The sequence below is a fragment of the Dromiciops gliroides genome, chromosome 1, assembly GCF_019393635.1.
Source record: "Dromiciops gliroides isolate mDroGli1 chromosome 1, mDroGli1.pri, whole genome shotgun sequence".
Taxonomy (NCBI): Eukaryota; Metazoa; Chordata; class Mammalia; order Microbiotheria; family Microbiotheriidae; genus Dromiciops; species Dromiciops gliroides.
Window position 1 is genome coordinate 355301950 of NC_057861.1, and position 8607 is coordinate 355310556.

At 34.9% G+C, this 8607-nt stretch overlaps 1 pseudogene; it reads right to left on the bottom strand.

Moving 5' to 3' along the window:
- Positions 1-6668: 6668 nt before the first annotated feature.
- LOC122735408 lies at positions 6669-7333 on the bottom strand (annotated as a pseudogene).
- Positions 7334-8607: the final 1274 nt, after the last annotated feature.

Sequence of the window (8607 nt, forward strand, 5' to 3'; positions counted from 1 at the left end):
CAATTAATTGGCTATGCAACTAAAAACAAAACAAACACTATCAAATCAATAAATTTTTAAAAATCAATAACAAAATAGAAATCCCAAAAAACAAAGGATATATTTACAAAATTGATAGCAAAACTAAGGGCTTTAAAATACACATGTTATTAGCCTAATTAATGTTAAATAAAAGGAGAAAACCAAATTACTAGACTAAAAAATGCAAAAGGTGAATTCACACTTAGGAATAAGAAAAAAGAAAATAATAGGAAGTATTTTGTCCAGGCATATGCCAATAAAACTGACATTTTAAATCAAATGCATAAATATTTATATACACACATATATATTATATGTGGGGGTATACCCCAAAAATAAGAAATTGGGAATTTATTTTTGTCAAGAGAAAAATTATGTTGAACAAATCCATAAATGAACCTCATGGTGGGGGAGAAGAAAAGTTTCAGATCAAGTGTTTTTACAAGTGAATTCTATCATACACTTAAAGATAAATTAATCTCAATACTATATAAACTCTGAAAAAAATAGGAAAAGAAGGGGTCCTAAGGAATTCCTTCTATGATATAAATACGATCTTAATATGTACACTAGGGAGAACCAAAATAAAGAAAATTATAGATCAATAAAATGAACCTACACATATCATTAATATTTTTATATGTTACCAACAACATCCAGCAGGAAGAGCTAGAGTGAGATATTCCATTTCAAATAACTATAGGTTGACCGGCAGTTAGGTGGCTCAGTGGATAAAGTACCAGCCCTGTATTCAGGAGCAACTGAGTTCAAATATGGCCTCAGACACTTGACACTTACTAGCTGTGTGACCCTAGGCAAGTCACTTAACCCTCATTGCCCTGAAAAAAAAATTAAAACAAAAACAAAAACTAAACAAAATCAAATAACTATAGGTTGTATAAACGTCTACCTGCCAAGACACAGAGACAAACTATATGAACACAACTTCAAACAGATACACACACACAGAGTTACTTAAAATATTTAGATATAAATTAGTGTAAAATCTTTCCATGTGGAGGACACTGAAAAACTTGTTTCTGGGAGAGGCATGAGTAAGGAAAGTACTTTAGAAAAAACAGAACATTAGCAGATGTTCTATGACTGTTTTACACCTTCTAACTACATGTTGAAGAGGAAGCTTATTTAATGGATATGGAGGCATTAAAATTCCTTTGGTCGGATTCCACCATAACCCCTGCCTTGATATTTCTGGGTAATCTGTTCCTAGTGGATTGACTCTATTCCCCACAGCACCTGCTAAGATACCATTATGTAAAAGAACAAGCCTTCTCCTTTCTTGGGACAGAAGAAATAGGCCTAGGTCTTTGGTATTTTTGCCTATTCTTTTCTTTTTTTAGGTAAAGGTAGTTGTGTTTCTGATCTTGGGATTTAAAAAATTTCATTAAGGTATACTAGAATCTTAGCATTCCAGAACCTTAGTTTTAGGGTGACCATTGCAGTTAGTGCCTCATCAGTGCCTGCTGGAGTGAAGAATGATGATCTAGGATCAGACCAGTAAAGGTTGAAGAAGGGACTTAATCTGCAGTCAGATCACATCTAAGACATGCACATGGTAGGATCATTATTATGTAAAAACCGAGTGGTTTTGAACTCACTCTTGTAGAAACTGAGATAGTATAGGAGAGAGTATTTCCCAAAGGATTTGGCTGGAAATGCTTGTTAGTACATATCTCTTTGTAAAGCTAATTGATTTTATATAGGTAAACAGAACTGAGGTGTGAGTTAACAGGCCTCTAAGAGCTAGTTGGGCTTTGATTCAATAGCAGTAGACAAGCATGAATCCTACACATACCTCATGCACTCTAGAACATTGAGTGGCAAATACAGTAGCTACTTTTAGGAGAGTGAGTCCAGAAAAAAAATGTTGCCCTAGTGAACTAGAACATTTGAAAAGTTGGAAACAAGTGGCAAATCAAGATACTCACTACAAGGGGTGAAAAACATCACAATTGGGTGTTCCAGGTTTGCTTTAAACTTTAATGGCAAGATATCAGTATAGTAAGTTAAATTATCTATCCCCATAGCACATTTTAACTCACATCCATTTCATGTTTATAATTGTATTTGCTTTATTTACCATACTAGATTGCAGAATCTCTGGGAAAATCACATGTATTTTCATAAGGTCTTCAATGCCTCACATGTTATATTAGATACGATAATTAACAAATTACTGTTGTGGGGAATTTGATCCATGACAAATATTTGTTATAGCATGTATGCTAGGAAACTATGTAGTAAGTGAAATTTTGAGTTAAGGCATACATTTTACTTATATAAGAAATAAAAGAAAAAAAAGGAAGTCTTTTTCCAGCCATATGCCAATAAAGCTGACATTTTAAAGAAATACATATTTACATATGTGTGTGTACTTTCCCCACCAAAACAAGAAATAAGAACCTTATTCCTATCTTAAGTGGAAAAAATACACACATATATGCATGTGCACATGCACACATACAGGCACGAGAAAAATAAGAAAACATATTTTGAGAAGCCAAATTAAATGACCATCAGGTACAGATCATCAAAGCCACTGATATTGAGTAAAAAAAAAAGTGAGGAGGAATATACATATCAACAGTAATAATGTAACAAGTGATAAGGAGAAAGATTTAGCAGCTATATATTAAATCAAAAGAAAAAACATATTACTAGATATTTTAGGTCTGATAGTTAATCTTTAGATTTATAAAAAATCCAATTTAACCTACATTATCAGTAAGGTAAACTAAAATTGACAAATGTACCCCTTTTAAAATCTTCCGTGTTAGCCACGGTCCAAATCACTGGACAAATGAAGCCAAGGAAATAAAATTTATTCTAAATTACATGCAAATTAACTTCAACTACATATGTAATTTATAAGTAAATTATAATAATTGTATCATATCTTAAATAAAAGGTGCAATCTTTGCCTAGGGGCAAAATGAGCTTAAATATGTTAAACAAAAACCTGCAAAATAAAAATGTTAAACTTAAAATTTTAGATTCCCTAATAATATTTTAATTTGATAAGTAAAGGCCAGTAAATTTTGAAACAAGATGTGTAGCCAAATATAGGAAAGCCAGTGGAAGGCTGGGAGATGGGGGAAGGGGGAAAGGAAAGGCATGAATCAGGGATAAGAACAGGTTATATGGGTATGTGCCAGGTAAAAACTGGGGCCCAGAAACCAAGACATAAATTAGGACTAAATGTAAAGACAGATACCAGAAGTCAAGCAGAGAATTGAGAGCAGTCCAGAAATTAAACAAGAAATTAATGACAAGAGTCAAGCCTAGGTATTATTTTCATTTTTTTTAATCCCCAAAAGTTTATCTCCATTAAAGTTTATTTCTTTTTTGTTAGTTCTTTATAATTTAACTTAAACTTGTGCAAACATTTAGTGGGAACCTGGTGACTAAATATTTTGAGCTCCACTGATTTAGAAAAATACATTATTTTCCCCAGTTTAGGCACCTTTGGTTTGGCAGCATTTCTTTCAGTGCTTAATATGAAAACACAATTCTGCTTTACCTTTTAGATAAGAATACCCATGGGTGAAGTAATTATGGTAACTGTTTTTATAATGTGGGTAACTATTCACTGGAAATAAAGTTGGCAGGTTCTAGAAACCAATTACTTCCCCACTGTCTTCTGTACAGCTGTTAAACAATAACAATAACTAGCAGCAAATAAAAATAATAATAAAAAGTTGAGTTTTAGCCAGTGTTTTGAGAGTCAAGTTGCATTATATATCATCTTCTGGTTATTTGTATGTAGAGACTTGCTTATATTTTATTTTCTCACTAATTTTACAACTAATTATTTTCATTTTATCAGTCTTGATTCTCTGAATTACTATTAAACACAAAGAATGCAATATGTTAGTAATGAGATACAAGTGATTAGAACCTGATCTTTTCAAAACCCAATGGGGCATATATTTCAAGCTAGTTTAAAAGAGGTATTTTTAAATACAGCATTATTTGGAAAGACCATTTAGACAGGTAAAAGAGTACTGGGTTTGGAATTAGAGGACCTGAGTATGAATCTTAAGTCTATTACTTAATACCTATGTGATTTTGAATAAATTACATAACCTATCTGGGCCTCGATTGCCTCATCTGTAAAAAGAAGGTAGATTTGTTGACTTTTCAATCCCCTTCCATCTCTAAATATATAATGATTTTCTTCTTGGACTGCATTTACAGTAAGTCAGTGTGACAAGGAGACATAAACAAATTGGGACTTTCCATTCAAAGTATAAATATAGGGAAAATAAAACTTAATGTTGAATCCAAAATCAATCAAGTCTATCTATCTATCAATCTATCAATCTATCTATCTATCTATCTATCTATCTATCTATCTATCTATCTACCTACCTACCTATCTATCTATCCTTCTATCTACTTATCTGCCTTTCTATTTATTGGTATAGCTGATTTCTGTAAGTTATTATGCTAGGTACATAAAACATAAATCCAAAAAACAAGAAATCATTGCGCTATCAAAGGGTCTGCAAAGTAGAATTGCAGTAGCTTAAAAGAAGTGTGATATGTGCAAATTTGGAGATATTTCCCTTCTAAATGTTCATATTGACTATCATCCCTAATATGTGCTAGAGCTTTCTGACCTCATATTGTTCTGATGGGCCACATTGGGGCATGCTGTACATTGACCCTGACATAGTGAGGTCATTTTGGTCTAAACAGTTTACCTTCTGTCTGTCTGTCTGTCTCTCCCCCCTCTGCTTTGAACCCAGATATTCTGTCTATGCTAATTTCAGTCTTAGGAGAGCCCAACATCTAATGAAATGTATTTAATTTATTTTTCTTATATGTTTTTCTTATTAAGCTGCTACTCCAGCACCCTGGGGAAAGGAGGAATATGATGCTTATAGCTGATGTCATGACAGGCTAAAACAGGAGCTTAGACTCCTCCTTTTGTTAGTGGTCTTTTTCAATGAAGAAAACTCCCTTGGGCTTAGTTAGTTTCAATCAATGGACCCAAGATCTCTGAACCTCTCAAACTTATAAGATTTCCCATAAGGCTAGACACATGCTATTTCAGATTGCCCCTATCTGTGGGCTAATTCATCCTTAGCTCCACAAAGAAATATTAAATTTTAATTAAACAAGAGCCTCTGACTCTCCGCAGACCCATTCCTCTGGGCATCATAGGAGCTTTGACTAAAATAATTGCAATGTTTGAAAAAATTAAGTGGGAACTCTGATGTTTCATAAAGAAATTTATTTAACAACAGAGGACAGTGCTGGAAGAACAGGTAGAACCTTTCCTGAAACCTAGATGATGAATCACTGATATCATTTTTGAGTTCTCGGGCATTGTAGATTTCCTGACTTCAGTTCCTTTCAGGGATTTTGTTTTTTGCAGAAATGGAATTTTCAGGTTTGCTCAGAGAAAACCCCAAATGAGTTGGTGTAGAGTCAGAAACAACAGAAACAAGTGAATAATAATAAAATTGCTCAGATAACTATGCATAGTATTTACTTCTAGAATGTCCAACTATTCCAAAAGCATTCTCAAAAAACACTACTTTTACTTAATTTCCAATTAATTTTCAGTCTACCTTTCCATGGCTCTTTATTACAGGTTATTTTTTATTATATTATGATCAGAGAAGGATGCATTTACTATTTCTGTTTTTCTACATTTGACTATGAGGATTTTGTATTCCTATTGCATGGTCAATTTTTGAATATGTGATATGTACCACTGAGAAAAAGGCATATTCCTTTCTATCCCCATTCAATTTTCTCCAGACATCTATCATATCTAACTTTTCTAACATTCTATTCACCTCTTTGACTTTTTTCTTATTCATTTTGTGGTTAGATCTATCCAGTTTTGAGAGGGGAAGGTTCAGATCCCCCATTAGTATAGTTTTTCTGTCTATTTCCTCTTGTAACTCATTTAACTTCTCTAAGAATTTGGATTCTATACCACTTCGTACATATATGTTTAGTACTGGTATTATTTCATTATCTATCATAACTTTTAGCAAGATGTAGTATCCTTCCTTTTCTCTATCAATTAGATCTATTTTTGCTTTTGCTTTGTCTGAGATAATAATTGCTACCCCTGCATTTTTACTTTAGCCGAAGCATAATATACTCTGCTACAACTTTTTACCTTTACTCTGTGTATCTCTCTGCTTCAAATGTGTTTCTTGTAAACAATGTATCGTAGGATTCTGATTTGTAATACACTCTGCTATTTGCTTCTGTTTTATTGGAGAGTCCATCCCATTCGCATTGACTGTTAAGATTACTGTTTCTTTCCTTCCATCCTCTTTTCCCCTTTGTACTTTTCCTTCTTTCACCCTATTCCTCCTGAGGAGTGTTTTGCTTCTGAGCACTGCCTTCCCCAATCTTCCCTCCCTTTTATCAGATGCCCTTCCTTTTCTTTACCCTTTTCCCCCCTGCTCCTGCCTTCCCTTCTATCAATACCACCCTTTTCCCCTTCCCCTTTTGCTTCCTTAAAGAGTAAGCTAAGTTTCTTTTAGTTTGTTTTGAAAAAGATCTTATTAAAGATGCTTACAGAAGAGCTTTGGGCATGCCATTCTAGATGTCACAGAGTACTGTTATGAAACGAGGACTGGATGGAGAATAGCGGGTCACTCTGCCTTCCCACTCTTCTGCTCTGTTATGGGGATGGTAGGAAGAATATCATCCTTGGGCTCTATGATGCTCATATGGTCAGGCAGGGGCTTCTTGGGGCCATTCTTGCCACATGGGTCCCAGGGCAACATGATTTTCACATTAATTCCTAATACACCCTGTCTGAAGAGGATGTGGTACACAGCTGTGTTGATGTAGCAGTTTATGGGATCTCTACTGTGTATCAAAAGGCCATCCACAAACTTCATGGACTTGGCTCTCTGGCCTCTGAGTTTATGAGACATCACCACCTCACAGCCCTTTGCTCCACTCTCCATACAGCAAGGCCTCTCAGGACCTTGTAATGCAGGGACTCAGCCTGAGCAATAGCACAGAGAGCTCTGGAGTCCACCTTCTTAGTGTACAGCTCGACACTTCATTCAGGGAAGCCAAAATTCTTCTGCACTACAGTTGTCAGCTCATGAATCTAGTGACCCTTCTCCCCAAAGGACATTCTGAGTCCTGATAGCCAAGATGATGATTTCTGTTCTGGTTTGCTTAACTCACACCTCCACCCCAGAATAGCCACCCTCAGCCAGCTCCCTGGTGAGAAACTCATAAATTTCAGCTTTCAAGATGCCATCAGCAAAAACTCCTTCTTCTTGGAGATTTGCACCTCCATCTTGCACTGACAGTAAAAAGAAGCTAAGTTTCTTTATACAAATGGGAGTGTATATTGTTCCCTCCCTGAACCAAATCTGATGAGAGTAAGGTTGAAACAATGCTCACCCCTCCCTTCTTTCCCTCTATTGTAATGGGTTCTTTTTGTGCCTCTTCATATGATGTCATTAACCCTATTAAAGCTCTCCCTTCCTCTCCTCCCTGTCTCCTTTTATTCTGCCACTTAAGTGTTTTATAACATCACATCAAAATCAATTTAATAGCAATACCTTAATAGAGATACAGATCCCAAGAGTTAAAAGTATTATCCTCCCTCATAGGGATGTAAACAGTTTAACCTCATTGTTACCCCCCACCCCCAATTACCTCCTTATACTTCTCTTGAGTATTTTATTTGGAAATCAAATTTTCTGTTCAATTCTTGTATTTTTTTTTTCAGGAAACCTTGGAAATCCCCTATTTAAATGGATGTCCATCTTTTCCCCTGCAAGAAAATGCACAGTTTTGCTGGGAAGTTGATTATTGGTTGTAATCCAAGCTCCTTTGCCTTCCCAGAATAACATATTTCAACCCTTGTGATCCTTTAATGTTGAAGGTGCAAGGTCCTATACAATCCTGACTGTGGCTCCATGATATTTAAACTGTTTGTTTCTCAATGCTTGGAGTATTTTCTCCTTCACCTGATAATTAAGGAGTTTGGTTACAATATTTCTTGAAGTTTTCCTTTTGGGGTCTCTTTCAAGAAGTGATTCTTTGAATTCTTTCAAAGATGGTTTTATCCTCTGATTCTACAATTTCAGAGCAGTTCTCCTTGATAATTTCCTGGAATATGGTGTCTAGGCTCTTTTATTGATCATGGCTTTCAGGTAGTACAATAATTCTTAGATTATCTCTCCTGAATATATTTTCCAGGGCAATTGTCTTCCCAATGAGGTATTTCATATTTTCTTCTATTTTCTCAGTATTTTTATTCTGCATGACAGATTCTTGGTGTTTCATGGAGTTGTTAGGTTCCTTCTGGACAATTAAAAAAAATTAGGGCATTATTATCCTCAGTAAGCTTTTGAACCCTCTTTTCCATTTGGCCAATTTATTCTGCCATTTGGCCAAATTCCTTTTATGACACAAATATGGTATTGATACCTAAACCAGGCAAAGCCAAAACAGAGAAAGACAATTATATACCAATTTCACTAATGAATATTACTGCAAAAATCTTAAATGAAATATTAGTAAGGAGTTTATAGCAAGTGATCACCAGGATAATACACTATG